This window comes from Mastomys coucha, unplaced genomic scaffold, assembly GCF_008632895.1.
Source record: "Mastomys coucha isolate ucsf_1 unplaced genomic scaffold, UCSF_Mcou_1 pScaffold6, whole genome shotgun sequence".
Taxonomy (NCBI): Eukaryota; Metazoa; Chordata; class Mammalia; order Rodentia; family Muridae; genus Mastomys; species Mastomys coucha.
Window position 1 is genome coordinate 117209177 of NW_022196912.1, and position 13546 is coordinate 117222722.

Below are 13546 nucleotides of genomic sequence, written 5' to 3' on the forward strand. Positions count from 1 at the left end.
TCTCAGTGGGTCCTGAAGCTGCAGGTCCCAGCCCGCCCAGCAATTCTTTCCAAAGTCTCCATGACCAAGTCAAAAGCAAGCATTACCTGCAAGGCTCTGCAGCAGGGGCACAGATCGGGCAACAAAGAGATTTTCTTGACTGTCTGAATTCAGAACATGCTCTCTGAGTTTGCCTCCTGTGCTGGCCCTGAGCTTCCAGCTGTTGTGCCAGGCAGCTCTGAAACACTCTCCTTTGAAGCAGGGAGTTTATTTCGGGCCCACCGCATGACCATGGATGTCAAGCCAAGCTATAAGACGTTATGACTCTCAGATTTCCCTTCTGAAGATTGCACTAAGGAAGCTGTGATCCCGCCCTCCACTCCTCCGGGGGCACGGGAGACAAGCTCCCACTTCAGAGAGCATCCCGGGCTTCGGCCCTCACGTGATGTCATCATTTGTGATCCTTGACATGGAGCCCATATATGGGTATGTTTCTAGAACTACCCAGGAGGGAGCTAGAGAGGAGGGAAATGCAGAAAGACAAGACAGGGAGGGTGCATAAAGAGACACAGAACTGAGAAAGAGAATAAAAAGCAAGGGAGAAAGGAGAGCCCTAAAGGAGAGGCAGGAAGAGGGAGGTGCACAAGGACCCTTGCATAATACCCTTGAGAAAATTCAAGGGTCAGTGTTGGGCATGCAGCAGGTGGCCAAGGCTAACATTTGGAGACACCAGCTGTCCAGAATTGGATGTCTGGGGTGGAGCCAAAGAACACAGACCAGAGCACAAAGCAATGGACCAATGAGCACAGAGTATGCTGCAATCCTGGAAAGGGTCAGCCACAGAAGGGACCTAATATTACAGGTCTGGGAAAGGGTATCTCCATTTCTGGACTAGGTGATCTAAGAGAAGAGTCTGTTCCCTCTTCTCCTTTGGATGCTCGGTGTTCTTAGCCATGTGCTTGGGAATAGACGAATGCTTGTAGACTTCCAAAGTTAGGCAGCGGGACCATCTGTAGCTGCATGTCATGAGAAAGTCTTTGCATACCAACCAGTGGCCCAGGTAAAAGAGACACTGGGGGGTGGAGAGGAGGAAGATGGCAGCGAAGCTGATGGCTGCAAACCCCGAGCAAGGACCTCTTTAGAAGGGGGCGCTCCTCCATCCCCAACAGGTGCCCCAGACAATGGCAGTGATAGATCATCCAGGCTGACCCTACACACTCCTGACCCTCAATATAATAAGATGGGCCAGGGTGTCGCCACATACCTTTAATCCCAGCACACTAGAGACAGAGGCAGAAGCAGGTGGATCTTGATAAGTTCAAGGCTAGCCTGCCTGGTCTACATAGCAAGTTACAGGACTGCCAGAGCCACCAAACAAGACCTTATCCAAACCAACAAAAACCCTAAACCAAACAAATCATGGGATGGTATGAGATCATAGTTTCATGTCTCTGGGGTCTGGGCTACCAATATGCAGGGCCAACCTCAAATATCTTCTTAAAAGTTGGCCTCAAGCTTGGGAAGTTTTTCTTCCTTGCTTTTGATGGCTTCATACGTATGTGCAATATGTTGAGCCATCAAGACAGGCACGGTCTCCAAAAGGCAAACCAACAAAAACCAGGACTCAACGTCATTCTCTGTTCCTGTTGGTGCTAGCATGCCATCCTCAATCCGGTTATGGTTTGTGACAGACCCGCAGCTCCCTTGTCTCAGGGAGTGTTATGACTTTACTTCTCCATCTGGAACAGCCCTTGGATGTTCTATCCAGACCCCTTGTTTTCCAACTGAGACCCAGAGAGGTGCTGTGGCTCCTCTGAGCACTCAGCAGAGAAAGGCCATAACAATCCACACACTGAAGACTGTGGCCTGTGGGCTCAGATGCCAGTTTCCTGCAGTCGAGACACTCCTGTGATGTAGGGAGGGACCTGGGCTTTGGGTCCGTGACTCAGTATGGAAGACACGGAGCATGGCCCAGTAGGAAGAAGTATTCCAGCAGGGCCTGAGGACTGCACCTCCGATAGCCAACCCAGGGCTCCATAGGTCAGCTGACTTGCACCCCCAAGTGCTGGTAATGGTTCCAGTAACTCCATGCTCAGCATGTGGGATTTCCCATCTCTGAGTATTATCCATTTCTTGATGGATTAATGGCATTCAGTAGCCATTTGAATGGCAAGTCCCTGATGACTAGCATCTGATAACCTGGACTAGTGATTTCTGGGGCATTTCGTAGTCACCATCATCAGGGAAGGTCCAAGAGTAGCCTAGCGACCATCTTCCAGAGGACAGGAAAGGGTGGAATGAGGACAGATGCAAAAACTGTAGGAGAGTTAGCCTGGAGAAGATCAGAAGGAAGGAATTCTATAGAAGCCCCAGAACCCCTATGGAACTGTGGGATCTCTGCTTCAGGACCCAAAGGATTGGTGAAGTGTGAAACCCAGAACCCCTATGGAACTGTGGGATCTCTGCTGCAGGACCCAAAGGATTGGTGAAGTGTGAAACCCAGAACCCCCGTTTTTGCCAGAGACCCCTATTCCAGGCAGGATGGAAGGAGCAAGCAGGGAAGAGCCAGGCAGAGGCCATGAAAACTGGCCCGGGACAGTGCCAAGGCTCAGGATGACGTCAGTTGGAGAGTGGAACATCACAGCTAAATTAAGCACCCTGTAGCCCGAGCACCCTGGCTAGGGCCCTCACTACCTCGATAGAAATTTATTTTGGTTTCATATAACCGAGATGAAGAGAAACAAACAAAAGTCCAAGGATGGCTCTGGGAGCATTTAGAAGGGAGGTCAGGAAAAAGCAGACAAAGGCTTGGTCCTGGGAGGCAGAAGGGGGCACAGTGAAAGGGGTTGTAGGAGGGGGTGCTAGGGTCCTCAGAGGTCAAGGCAAACTCCAGGGAGGGAGCTCACCTTCCCCATTGACAGGCTGCCAAAATAACACTATGGTGGCCCTCAGCTGCTCAAGAGTGTACCAGATCAGCCTTGCACAGACAGGACCACCCTGCAGCAGAAAATGCCCACGGAATCCCCAGTTTCCAACATGGGCCCTGGAGGCAGATAACCCTAGCCCGTTCTTAGCTTAGGGACCCGTCTGTAGCTTTGTCTTCTGAGAATACAAGTGAGATGATCCCCATGGTTGTTGTGGGGATTCAGCTGAATCTCAAAACTCAAGTTGTCCCCACCCCCACCCCACCCTCCGCAGAGCTGAGCAGGCAATGGTCTAAGAACATTTCTTCCTCCCACACCCACCGGCAGAAGAGAAGTCCCCTCCTGCTGCTCAGGGATCAGAGGGCCAAGGCAGTCAAGGAGCCTAGGACTGAGCTATTCCAGGGGCTTCTGGTCCTTTCCATTGGCCAAGATACTTGGCCCCCTGTGAGGTAGATCTCATGATGCCTGAGCCACCCTGGGGAACTCAGGGACTAAATTAAACCCGGTACAGCCCACAGGCCTGAGTTAGCTGCTGGGAACAGGTTTCCCACAAATATAAATATATTCAGAGCAGAGCTGGGAGCCTTCTGTTGCTCACCAGCTGGAGGGAGGGCCCCAGGCAAGAGCAGAATGTGCAGACCCAGTCCTTCCCCTGGGACTTGCTAGGATGTGTGGGACCCTACTCATCCTGCTGCCCACAGCAGCTCCTGACATTTCTGATTGGCTACATCAGAGCATCCTCTGGACCTCCTGCATAACTGAGAGGGAGAGGGCTGGCTAGACAGAGATCTAGCCAGCCATCATGGAGCCGTGCTTGCAGGGAACGAAGCTCAGGACACGCAGCTGTCACCCATTTGGCCCTCTGCAGGGACAGTCAGCCATAGGGCAGCTGCTGTGGGTTTCAGCTTTCACCCTCGGTCTTGCTCCCCAGGGAGCCTGAGGGACCAGAGAAACAGCATCCACCACAGAGTGCCAGACAGACATAGCCTTCTGTGAAAGGCCCTGGGCTTGCTGGACTGTGGATGCTGGGTCATGGTGTGAAGTTGGGCTTAGGACATAGGGAAGGGCCAGGGATTTTGATGTCCCAAAAGTAGGCTATATCCCATGCAAAGGGGTAGAGCAAAATGCTTCCACTTTGGACATCCTCTGGTGCTGTGAGGGAGATGTTGACATCTTGAAGTCACAGGAGAGGAACCAAGGCTCTCTGAGGACCTTCCGGACCCAGCCACTGTGAGCCCTAGGCATGCAGCCCCCATTTCACAAGGAGCCACACCCTTGTTCAGAGGAAGGGAAACTATAAAGTCAGAGGAAGATTCAGCCCTGGTAGGAACCTGAGGTCCTCGGCAGGGTGCTCCCTAATCGAGCTGCAGCCTCTGAGACCCTGGTTGAGTAGCAGGGCAGGGCCCTTACTACACAGCAAGGTCAAGAGACAGGTTAGACCTCCACATCTGAGAGGTTGGAAGTTGCCCTCCCTGGTGAGCCTGAAACACTTGGTGGTGTCCAGGTTTGGAAGGATGACAGTTGGCCCTGGGCTCACAAATAGCCGCTTTCAAGTCCAAGCAACCTGAATGCCAATGTCATTTTGCCTTGTTTCCCACACAGAGTCAGTCCTAGGACTGTTGGTGTCCCTGTGAAGCACAGTATCTCAGAGCCACAACCCTACAGTCATCTGCCAGATACAGTTCTAGCTGTGTGACCCCAAACAACTCATTTGCCCTCTCTGAGCCTTGGTTTCCTGATCTAGAAAAAGAGGGAGAAAATGATAGTACCCACAGCTTATGGAAAGATTGCAAGGTTTAGATTTTACATATATATTATAATGCTGCAAGCATCCTATATGTATTTTCACATATATAATTATATGTACATATGTGGTAGAACATATATTAAATGCACATGTGATTTATCATGATGTATATTATTATATGTGCATATAGTGTATATATGTACATGTTTACTCCTTAGAACGAAGACTTACAAACATAAAGGCTCCCAGTAGCCTGTTTCCTCACAAAGACAGAAGGCACAGTCAGTGTTAGAGACTGAGGACACTTTTCCTGAAGAGGACACTTGACATTCCCGAGGCCATCTTAGTTGTCATGATGGGTGGGGTGGGGGTCACAGATATGCCTTCAGTGACTGGAGGCAAGGATGCGACCAAAGACCACTCACTGCTTCCACCTCCTGCACAGTATGCTTAGTGTGCTCTGGAGGAAGCCCGCAGCACGAGGGGAGGGATCTTTGTTCAGGGCAGGGAGTTAGATGCTTGCATTCCCCAAGTCCTGTGACTGTTGTATAACCGGGCTGTCCATAGAAAGGCTCCTAAACCAGCTTTGAAGGTCACAAGGGTATGTGAGAGCACCATGGAAGGACCATCCAGCAAGCCAGCATTGATCATCAGGAAGGAGGGGGGAGGGTCCTCAGAACAGGAAGGAGAATCAAATAGGTCTCAGCCTTGCTGGGCTCAGCCTCACTGGGCTCAGCCTTGCTGGGCTCAAGCCCCATTAGACACATGCCCACCTGTGCTGAGCAAGCCTGGCTGACTTGCCTCAAGCACAGACTTTTTATTCTTCAATGAAAAAAATAGCCAGAGCCTCTAATCTACAGGGGGTGGGGTGAGGGGACAGGCTTCAAAACAGAAAGCTTCTGACCAGGTCCCTTTTTCCCCCCTAAAATTATTATTCTTCATTTCCCTCCTGGTGCAGGTATTGGGGGAGGGGCGTGCATGGGTGGTCTTCTGCATGCCCACACAGAATATATAAACTTCCAGCAACACAGTATGGGAGGCGCCTGACACATCGGAAAGTACCTGGGCCTAGCTAGGTGCCAGGGTTAGCTTTTCAGGAAAGTTCTGTGTGACTCTCTTCAGACCTTCTCCTATCAGGAGTCCCGAGGGTCGAAAGAAAGTCCACACTCTGCTGTACAGCGTGTAGACTATGCAGGTCACGGGAATGAATTACATGCTTGTAGGCAAATGCTACAGAGATGAGGCAGGGGGATGGTGAGTTCAAAGTCAGCCTGGGTTATATCTTTGAGGACTAAGCATGTGACAGGGTAGTTGAGTGCTTGCCCACCCTACTCAGTTCCCAGCACCACAGGACAAAGCCAGAATTGGTGCTGAACTCAGGGCCTCAGACAACAGCTGAGCAGCTGCCTGCTGCTGTGCTCACGCTCACAACAGTCTGCACTCAGGTGTAAACCAGTTGGCGTTCGGATCACGTCTCCCTAACCATTTAGAAAATGGAAACTAAAAGCCAGGATAATTGTTTTAGAATATTACTTCTGAACACTGGGACCACAGATTATCGCTCCTCCTTCCACAACAGCCTATCACTGAGCATCTCAGCTGGCCTTGAATGTGCTGTGGGCTCTCTCCATCCAGATGTTCTTGCTTGCTTGTGCACACGGGGCCTTGTGCATGACCCAGTTAAAGTTCAGGAACCAGTGGTTGCAAAGAGGACTTGGGCTGCTTCTTCTGTCCCTGGGGCAGAGGTGACATGTGCTCTTTACCACGTATGCTCCCTGGTACAGAGGCTCTGCCTCCCTGACTGTCCCCAGCTCAAGCAGCTAACGGCAGGGTCTGAACACTGTAAATATCTTTCTATTTCTTTCCGCCCTCCTGCCCTCCTTTTCCTTGCTTGCACTTTTCCTGATGGTGCAGAAGCCCCCAACCTCCCCTCCAAACTGCACTGTCATGGTTCCTGGCCTGGCCCTGCAGAGCGTGTGACCGGGGCACACAGGTCCTGGCCTGCTGACAGCTGGGGCATATTTAAGAGGATGGTTGTCCTGATATACAAGAGAACTGTCAGATAGGCTCCAGGGACCAGAGCTGACTCTGACTTGGTGCAGGGCCTTTTCTGGGACCTTCCTGGCTGGCCAACTGGCTGCTTGTTCTATGTCCTGCTCTCGGTCCCCTGGCCCTATATTTAGTGCCACTCCTGCCCCAGCAGGATCAACTGTCTGTTGTGCCGCACGCCCTGGATCATCTCTTGGCCACTGAGTCCAGTGGCCTGGTTTCTGACCCAGGTATCTGTCAGGCTCAGGCAAAGGCTGCTCACAGAAGCAGGCTCCAGCTGGTTGCAAGGGCCTTGGAGGTCGCTGGGTAGATGCAAGCCTCTAGCCTTGCCCCACTCACCTGCCCCTTACTGCCCATGGTCCCAGTGAGGACGTTTAGGGAATGACTGCTTGAGGCTAACACCCAATGAATTCAGCTATTATTATTTTTATCTCAGAAGCATAATCCAAATGTCACAAGCCCTACTGGGCTCCAGAAGCAGTGTCAGCTGCTGGGATGTTGTCTCTCTCTACCCAGCCCTGCAGAGAACAGAGGCAAATGGGAGGAGGTATGGGGATAAAAAGAGGGAAGGAGGGGAGGAGAGAGGTCAACAAGAAGGATGAAGGGGAATGCAGGGGCGGGCTGAAGGGATGGGGAGGTGAAGAAGATGGGGAGGAGGTTTATAGAAGGGCCAGGGAAAGGATAGAAGGAGGGATAGGGAGAAGGTTTCTCACAGGCTGTCCTAATTGTGGGAGGTAAGGTGAGTCTTGGCATCAGCATGTTATTCCAAGTTGTATGCTATTTCTAGTGCTACACCATGGAGTCCCTGGGTGCCTCTTGAGGTTGGGTGTAGCCAGAAGGCAGGGAGAAGGAGCCAAGGGTAGACAGGAGAAGGCTGGGCCATGTGGACACTGCAGTCATGCCTGGGGCTAGGCTGCATCCCAGGGAGGCTGTTGGGGATACTGGATCAAGGGCTTTGCAATCACACCCGGGTTAGGAGGCAGGCTGCAAGCTAAGAAGAATTAACCTCTTCTCTTCTTTCTGCGAGGACAAGGTTTTCCCAGACTCGGAGGCAAGGGGTGGCCTGCCTGCTGGACCTGTTTGATAAAGGTTTGGGAACGTGTGTAATGGGAATAGTCTGTGTGGAGAGCTGCTGGAGCAGGGGGCTTGGGTGGGGGAAGACAGGCCCTTGGGGTTGGGGGGAAGGATTCTAGAACTTTCAGGAGAAACTTTAGGGCAGAAGAACCAGAGAAACTGATCAGCTTCAGGTGACTCAAGTGATGCCTTGAGGGACTGGAGGTCCTCTGGCCACATCAGCATCTGATAATATCTATGGGCCTTGACTTTGGGCCTGTTGATGGGCAGAAGCACAAGGAGGGGTGTAGAGGCAGGGGTCTCAGGCTATATGTGGCATCTGAGACCCTGCCCACACCAACTGTCTACACCCAGCCTGGCAGGGTCAGTCCTCTGTAAGTATGAGGAGACAGAACCCAAGGAGGATTAAACAAGATGGCTTCCTCTGCTCTGGTCCCCAAGAGCTGGCTGCCAGGGCCAGGCCCAGGCTCTGGCTCTTCTAACACGGCCAAGGCATCACCAGAGGCACAGGTAGGGGTGATAAGGCCAGGCCAGGCTTTTTCTTTCCATTTCCTCCTCCTCTTTGAGCTATGTTCATGGACTGGTCTATCCTGGGTGCAGCTCCAGTTGGGCAGATTCTCCATAGGCTCTCTCTCTACAGCTCTGGCCCACTCTCTCAAAATCCTCGATCCTGCTCATACCTGTTTTTTTTTTTTCTGTGTAACTTCTCGTCTGTTGCTTGTGCTTGCTAAGTCTTGAAGGTAGGACCGTCAGCTAAGATTCAGAAAGCCTAGTTAAGATTTAATTTCAGAAAAACACTATTGCAGTGTAAGTATATCTCTGAAGTTGCAGAGGATATGTTTATGCTAAGCAACTCCCTGCTGCTTGCCTGCAATTCCCCCCACCTGACTGGGTAGCCAGTATTTTTCATTTGAAACCCTATTTTCAGGGGACCTGACTGATGTGCCCTAGGTCACAGCAAACTGCTATAACCCTTGATTACAGAACAGACAGGCTCAGAGACCCAGGCCCCCAAAGCATAGAGACAGTGTCGGTGGCTTAATGAAAAATGAAGACATGGCTGCTCCCAGGTATGGATGTAGATACGAGAGAGAACACAGCCAGAGGCATCTGGACCAGTCCAGACTGAACAGGACCATGAGAGAAAGGGGGAGCGTGGTGAGAGAAGAAGGAGAGAGAGAGAGAGAGAGAGAGAGAGAGAGAGAGAGAGAGAGAGAGAGAGAGAGAGAGAGAAAGGCCAAGCAGGCCAAAAAAGGAGCCCAGGACCAAGATAGAAACCGAGAGAGAGAGAGAGAGAGAGAGAGAGAGAGAGAGAGAGAGAGAGAGAGAGAGAGAGAGAGAAAGGCCAAGCAGGCCAAAAGAGGAGCCCAGGACCAAGATAGAAACCAAGAAAGGGCATGAACAAAATGGCTGGGTTATACAGGAATCAGAAGCTGGGGGATAGGAAGCCCAGCCTGTGGGTTGGAAGGGTTTAGGATACAGCAGTGGAAGGTTTTCCTGGGGACAGGATCCATGGCCTACTGGTAGGGGTAGGGACTAAGGAGACAGGGAAGTAAGAAAATCATGCAAGACATTCCTCTCCATAGCCTAGCTTCATCCCTCAGAATGCCATGGGACAAGAGGGACAGAACCAGAAGCAGGCCATTGGCAGTGGTATGGCACACTAGGAAGCTAGAGAGGTGGGATGGGAAGACCTGGAGCCCTTCTGTGGACAGTAAGCTGGCTTTTGAGTCACCTCCTAGACATGTGGCTCTATGCCTCAGTTTTTCACCCTATACAATGCTCAGCCTGCTGACAACACTCAGAAAGTGGGTGTCAGAGACAGACAGAACCAAAGACCCTGCTTTTGAACTCATCAGGATTGGTTGCTGGGACAAATGAACTCCATAGCATCTTACAGTGCCAGCGCTGTGGAATGTTTAACCCTTAAAAGTTTCCACAAACGGGATCTCCTTGATTAGTTTCCATACACTGGCTCTCCTTCCACGGATTCAAAGTCCAGGCAGCTCCTGAGGATGCTTCTGCTGTCTGACAGATGTGGGTATCCCTCAGCTATGACATCCATCTGTTAAACTGGAAGAGGCAACAGCTAGAGAAAGCACTACAGGGCCATTTTCTCACTGACCCTCACTCTACATAAGCCACTTGATGGAAGCCACAGGGCTCACCCACACCTCTGTGCCATCTCTAGCAATACCCAACAACATGTGGGAGGAAGCCCTAGGAGGATACTCCTCTGTCCCTTAAATAATCCCATGACAGAGAGCTGTCAGGCAGCATCTTATTGAGCTCCCTCAGAAACAGACCCTGGGACAAGGACCCTGTGTGTATTATTCAGCTTTCCATTGCTAGAGCAAGACAGTCAAGGCTGTGTGGTTTGTAAAAGGATTTACTTAACTCATGTGGCTGTCAGTTGACTGTCCCCAATTGGGTAGCCCCATAGGCTATCCTTTAGTGAGGACACTCAGTTGGGTCTCTTCATAGCCAATGGCATCATGATGGGTGTGCATGCCAGAGGGAGAGATTACATGGTGATATGGAAAGCCAGAGAGAGGGGGGCACATCAAGCGTTAAGTTCATTCTTTTCCAACAGCTCACTTTGATCAGGGATCTCATGAGAACCATGTCAGTCTCTTGGGGCAGCATCCCTAATGACCACTTCCAGCTAGGCTAGCTAGGCTCTACCTCTTAAAGGGCACAATACCTCACGGTTACTATTACTACTACTACTACTACTACTACTACTACTACTACTATTACTACAAGGCTTGTCTCTGACACATGAAGATAAACCTTGTCCCAAACTCACGATCTCACAAAATGCAGTAGATGAGGAAGGTAAGAGAGGGAAGGTCAACCAAGAATAAATCCCCACAGGTCCAGTGCCTTAGATGTATCATTGAAGGAGGAGCTGAGTCTTGTGACTGAGTTTTCTCTCTGGTACTTCAGGAAGGCAAGGACTGATGTGTGTACCTAGTGGTCAAGATGAGGGGACAAGGACAGGCACCCAATATCTGCTATGCTCACCAGACGTACAGGGGACACTCACATACCTCTCTGGATTGGTCCATGAGGAGAGAGGGCAAGGATCAGGTCTTAACCTGTGGCCGGTGTTCATGCCCCGTACCTCTGGTCTCATAGCTCCTTCAGGTCCATGGAACCTTGATGCGGGACTATAGTTTGTCTCAGCTCATATGGCGAGCAGGGGGGTGGGCCGAGGGTAGCACCTGTAAACTACCTACTGTGTGCAGAGTCCAGCTCCATCCTCAGCCAGACAGAGAGAGAGGTCTAGCATCTGATGCAGCAGATGCCAGGGAGTCAGATAGAGTGTTCTCTGAAGAGTCAGCTAGCCCTTGACCGAGGCCCAGAACCACATTCCCAAGTCAGGGACACAGGCAGCTCCATACCTCTTATAGGAATCACAGGCTGGACAGGAATGGTGAGCTGATAAGCAATACAGAGTCGTGTCCAGTGCTGGGAAGGCTGTCAGGCCAAAGCACAGCAGCCAAGGGCATCGGTCTCGCGGTCCCCAAGCCTTTCCCTAGGATAAAAGCTGTTCAGAGAGTGGAGATCTTAAGCATACAGCTTCCAGGGCCTTGTGTGCTCAGCTGGGCATGTGGGTGACCCCACCCCTGTCTCCCACCTCCCCCAGGAAGCCTTGGGGTTTTAGCCAGATCTGAATGTCCTCCTGGCTCTGGGATGTTTGGCATTGAGACAGGTTAGATGATGGCCTCACAATTCACCTTGACCTTGCTTCTTAGGCAACCACTGAGTTTCTGGAGACACAAAGATCTTTTAGGCTTTGAATTCTTGGTGTGTCTCACGGGGTTCTCCCTAGACCAAGCTGCTTGCAGGACCACAATCTGGGAGGGCTTGATGCTGGCCACTTCTCAGGGCCTCACAAGGCTAAGGTCACGGCTGGACCTCCTATCTAGAGGCCCTAGGAAGACACTGTCCAAAATTCTCCAGCGTGTTGATAGAGCTCTGGTCCTTTGTCCTGCTCACCATTGGCAGCAGCCATTCTCAGCTGGGGTGGCTGCTATGGTCTTTGCCCACCACCCCTGCTCTCTCAGCATGAGAAACCCATTCTCCATCCTCACCAACTCCCCTCTATCCTCAGGCCAGATCTTGGAAGCCAGCCAAGAAAAGGCGCTCGGTTGTTGAAGGATCCAGTGTGCTTAGGTAAGCCCGGGGATACATCTCTACCTCAAATCGACTGGTCTGGTCCCATGGGAAGCATATGCAGGTATCCACAGCCTCGGGACTCTGGGAACAGTAACAGGACGTTTAGGAACTGGCATCCCTCCTCGGTTCCCAGAATGCCCTGCTCTCCTGACCACAGCTCCCACATTACCTCCCCGCTGTCTCTCCCCACAATTAGGATTTTGGAGTACATTGGGAATCCTAAACGTGATAATAAAATAGCGGCCTGGGTCTAGACCACCCAGGGAGCTGGTAAAAGCCACCCAGGTCGAGATATTCATCCAGGCTCCAAGCAGCATACGTCCCAGAGCTAGGGAGCTGCTTCCCAGCTCAGAGAAAGGGATCTCTGTCCTGGGCTGGGTACCCCGCCCGGGTCTGGGAAAGCATGAGGGCGCCCTCTTGTGGACTCTTTGGGGTCTGTTCTAATGGAAAGGGTGAAAATAGGTGGGTGAGCTCTGGCTTTTCTCCGGTGTAGAAAGAACACATTCTAGGCAGGGCCCCATCTTCACCAGGGAACCACCACGGTACCAGAAGTGTGCGCGCACCAGCTACTCCTTTTTTATCACGGACCCAGACACCCTCAGCAAGACTGAGTGGGAACTGCCCGCAATGCTCTGTCTTCCAAGCTTAGCCACGAATGGACGGGCTCCAGGCAGCCTTCTTCTGATCTTCGCCGGGCTCCTAGGCTACTCATGAGCTCACCGGCAATGGATGAGCAGTGTGTGGGTGGAGGGTCAAAGACAGAGACAGTGGAGCCTGGCTACTCTCTGAACTAGTTTGCTCTCAACCTGAGATTCTTTTCTGAATTTCCTCAGAAGCCAGCTCCTATTAGAAGTGTGATCATAAAAAGGAAAAGTGCTTTAAGAATATGTTCTGGTAAGGTGTGGAGGAAGGCTGTTGCCAGGTATCTGTGGGGGTGGAGTTTATACAGAACACCAACAAGAAGTCCCCTAGCTACCTTGGTGTTACAGTTGGGACTGATAGGGCAATTCTAGTTACGGCACAAGGAGAACAGTTAATGCCATGACAGGGTGGCACACCCAGCCCATCCTGAGCTGGAGTGCACCTTAAAGGTCCTTGACTTAGGTTTAGTGAGCCCTGAGTCCAGACTCAACCCTGCTATGTAACCTTGGGCTGGTCACTGCCCATCTCCGAGTTTCTGTTTCCCCTTCTGTGAAAGGGAAATGCTAGCCCAGGCTCCCGAGGACCACTAGGAGGACCCAGAGAGAGGAAGTCACCACCGTCATTGCTCTGATGAGGCTCCTGCTTGGCTTCAGCATTACCTGGGGTGGTGAGGCACACTGCTGATGGCCACATACACAGCCCAGGGAGCTGGCCTCAGTGATTCTGAAGATGAGGAAGCAGGCGGGCAGATGCTGCAGCAGCAGCTTGGCTGGTGACAAGCCAAGTACGAGCTGCTCTGACCTGCCCCTGTCCTTACTCTGTCCCTGCACCTGCCCTCTTCCTGCTGTGGCTGTGACAAGCCCTTGCCCTGCACCTGCCCTGCACCTGCCCTGCCCCTGCTCTGCCCCTGCCCTTGCTCCTGCCCCTGCCCTTGCTCCTGCCCTTG

General features: G+C 51.8%; 1 protein-coding gene and 1 long non-coding RNA gene across 4 annotated transcripts in view; one reads left to right on the plus strand and one right to left on the minus strand.

The window, feature by feature from the left end:
- Positions 1-11245, minus strand: part of Asb2 (ankyrin repeat and SOCS box containing 2) — a 46154-nt gene extending 34909 nt beyond the window's left edge. Inside the window, exon 1 of one of the 3 annotated variants that reach the window (XM_031357550.1) lies at positions 11181-11245. The gene's annotated coding sequence lies outside the window, so the exon portion shown is untranslated. Of the gene's footprint in view, positions 1-86; positions 397-11180 lie in introns of those variants that run through there. The other 2 variants (XM_031357549.1, XM_031357552.1) reach the window with 2 other exon arrangements.
- The window catches only part of LOC116080887, a 15479-nt gene continuing 9521 nt past the window's right edge, over positions 7589-13546 (plus strand). Inside the window, exons 1-2 of the long non-coding RNA XR_004114654.1 lie at positions 7589-7788; positions 11894-11955. This is a non-coding gene — a long non-coding RNA (uncharacterized LOC116080887). The remainder of the gene's footprint in view (positions 7789-11893; positions 11956-13546) is intronic.